Genomic DNA, 3,305 nt, shown 5'->3' with positions numbered 1-3,305 from the left:
CTGTTTCTTCCCTGTCTCAGGGGAGATTTGAATAATTCCCCATTAAGTATCTTTTGGGAGGGAAATACATGAATCAGGTTAAAGAGGTATCCTCTCTGTTTCTAGTTTGTTAAACGTTTTTTTTTTTTTTCTTCATCTATTACGACGATAATTTTATCATTTGATCATGATGTACTATGCTTTTCGTATATCAGTGAATTCAGTTTGCTCATGTCTGTTCAGGATTTTTGCATCTATGTTTTGAGTGAGCTGTAGTTTTTCTTTCTTACAAGCCTAATAAAGTCTTGTCAGGTTTCAGTATTAAGGTTATGTTGGCCTCATAAAATCAGTTGGGAAGTGTTCTTTGCTTTTTGAAGGAATTTGTTTAAGACTGGTGTTAGTTATTGTTTGAATCTTTGGAAGAATTCATCCATGAAGTTTTCTGGGCCTGTGCTTTTTTGTGCGTGGGAAGGTAGTTAATAATGAATTCGATTTCTTAAATATAGGACTGTCCAGATTCTCTGTTTCTTCTCATGTTAAGTTTTTTAAAGGGATTTGTTCATTTCATCCAAAAAAAGTCCAGGTTTTTGGCTTATCTATGGTAATTTATTTGTGCTCTTTTTTTCTTGACCAGTCTTGCCTAGAAGTTTATCAATTTATTACTGTTACCCAATTCCCCAGAGCAGTCGAGCCATGAAACATACTTCAAGTCAGAAAAAGTGAGAAAGTTTATTAAGGCGATGTATACTCAGTGGGTTTTGGGGTATACATCACCAGGGAGCCAGCAGCAACACTGGCTGTCTCTATGGAGTCCCAAAGAGCAGTTTTACATTAGAGTTTATATAGAATCTTACAAGAGTTAGAAGTGTCTTTGTAGTCCACAGACGGCCTGGCCAGAGGAGTTATTCATTACAAGATAGCGACAAAACACTCTTTATCAGACTTAACAGATACATGCCAGACATCTCTTTATCAAGCTAAAGATATACATATCAGACACCTGGGCTCTGATTTTCCTGTGAGGGGTTGCAAGTCACAGGTCGGACAGAACAAAAGTTTATTTGCATCAGTTTAGAACAAAGAATAAAGTCATTAACACTAGGTCAAAACAAAGTAATTAACAAAGGTATGTGCAGGAGGAAGGAGAAAAACTTGCAGGTTCACAGGAGGAAGGAGAAAAACTTGCAGGTTCATCATGGCCTTAGTTATGTCAAGCTCTCAGTCTTCCATTTTGAAAAAGGAGAAAACATGCTGGGGAGCGTTGGGGTCACATTAGTGTTTTCAAAGAACCAACTTTGGTTTTGGTAATTTTCTCTATTGTTCCTACTTTTCCTGTTTCATTGATTTCTGATTGATTTTATCTTTATTATTTTCTTCCTTTTACTTTTGATGTGCTGTTCTCTTTTTATTTTCTTTAAATATAAGCTTAGATCACTCACTTTGACCTTTTATGTTTTCTAATATGTGCATTTAATACTAAAAATTTCTCTCTGCATTGTTCTAGTTTCATATCACAACTTTTGATATCATATTTTTATTATCATTCAGAATAAAGTATTTTCTAATTTCCACAGTGATTTCCATTGTGATTTCCTGTTCGTCCTGTGGGTTATTTAGTATATCACTTATTTCCAAAAAGTAGGATTTTTCTAGTTATAATTTTATTCTTTCTTCATAGATTATTTCTGCTGTTGTCAGAAAATCTACTCTGAATGATTTTCGGTACTTGCTTTATGCCAAGCCTATGGTCTGTTTTGGTAAACATTTTGTGTGCATTCTTTGTTGTACAATGTTTGTTGACATAAAGGCCAAGTTTCATAACTGCATTATTCAAATGTTCTGTATCTTACTGATTTTTGTCTGCCTATTCTATCAACTATTGAGAGTTTGAGTTGTTATAGACTAACCCTCTACTGGGTTAACCCTCTACTTAGTAATGCTTTTTTTGTTAAGTTCTACTTTGCACAGGACTTTGAACCATAATTTTTTCCATTCCAGTTATGTTCCAGTTCGCCAAAATTTTTAAAATTCAGTTCTGCTGTGGTTTCACTTTGTTGACCATGACCAAACCGGTTCAAACTGGTTTGAACCTGTTTTTTACACTCTGATCTCAAATTTATATTCTGAAATTGATAAACTGGAGCAGTTTCATCTGAAGAGATATGGATACCAAATTCATTCCTTATATTGCAAATAGTATTGCATTTTTATATTAACTTGAATTTTGTTCATTCCTGGATTTCATAATTAGTTTTGAAAGTAGCAATATTAAACTATTTCTTTGTACATATTCATTAATAATTAAATCTCCCAAATGACTAAAGGACCAAATGAACCAGAGGTTCCACCACCCTGAAACCAGAAGAACTAGATGGCCCCCAGCTACCGCCAATGACCAGCCTGACAGGGAACACAACAGAGTCCCCATCAGAGCAGGAGAAAAATGTAGAACAGAATTCAAATTCATGTAAAAAGACCAAACTTAAAGGCCTGACAAAGACTGGAGGAAACCCCGAAACGGTGGCCCCCGGATGCTCTGTTAACCCAGAATTGAAACCATTCTCAAAGCCTAGTCTTTCAGATAAAGATTAGACAGGACTATAAAACAAAAAATAATACACGTGAGGAACATACTTCTTAGTTTAATCAAATACATGAGACCAAATGGACAACTCCTGTCCAAAAGCAGGGGGAGAAGGCAATAAGGGACAGGAGCTGGTCAAATGGACACAAAGAACCCAGGGTGGAAAGGGGAGAGTGTGCCATCACATTGTAGGGATTGCAACCAATGTCACGAAACAATATGTGTATAAATTTTTGAATGAGAAATTAACTTGAGCTGTAAAATTTCACCTAAAGCACAATAAAAAAAAATTAAATCTAAAGTGACAGTGTTGTTCAATTTTTAATCACTGTTTCAAAACATTTCAATACAAAGAAAAACATGATATAAAATCTATTATTTTTTAGTTTTTTTTTAATATACTAGAATTCACTACAGCACTGAGTCACTTTAAAAATAATATTGTGACAAAAGCACTCCTACATATTGTATAAATATTAAATTGAAAATTAGAAATAGCTTTTTTAGTGGGAAATTCTCAATCCTATAAAATACACTGAAAACAAACTTAATTTTGATGTAGGCAACACTTGACTACTAACAATAGTCATATAAGATTGATAAGAATCTATTCATGAAATACTAGAAATACAAAGTATACTATCATACCTAAAGGCAAAGTGCAAGAAAATATTTAATACTTTAATATTCACCCCAGTTCTAAGCTGAAGAATTGCCATAACATTACATAAAATAAACATTT

The sequence above is a fragment of the Elephas maximus genome, chromosome 18, assembly GCF_024166365.1.
Source record: "Elephas maximus indicus isolate mEleMax1 chromosome 18, mEleMax1 primary haplotype, whole genome shotgun sequence".
NCBI lineage: Eukaryota > Metazoa > Chordata > Mammalia > Proboscidea > Elephantidae > Elephas > Elephas maximus.
The sequence above is the reverse complement of the archived record's forward strand: the minus strand, read 5'-3'. Positions refer to the sequence as shown.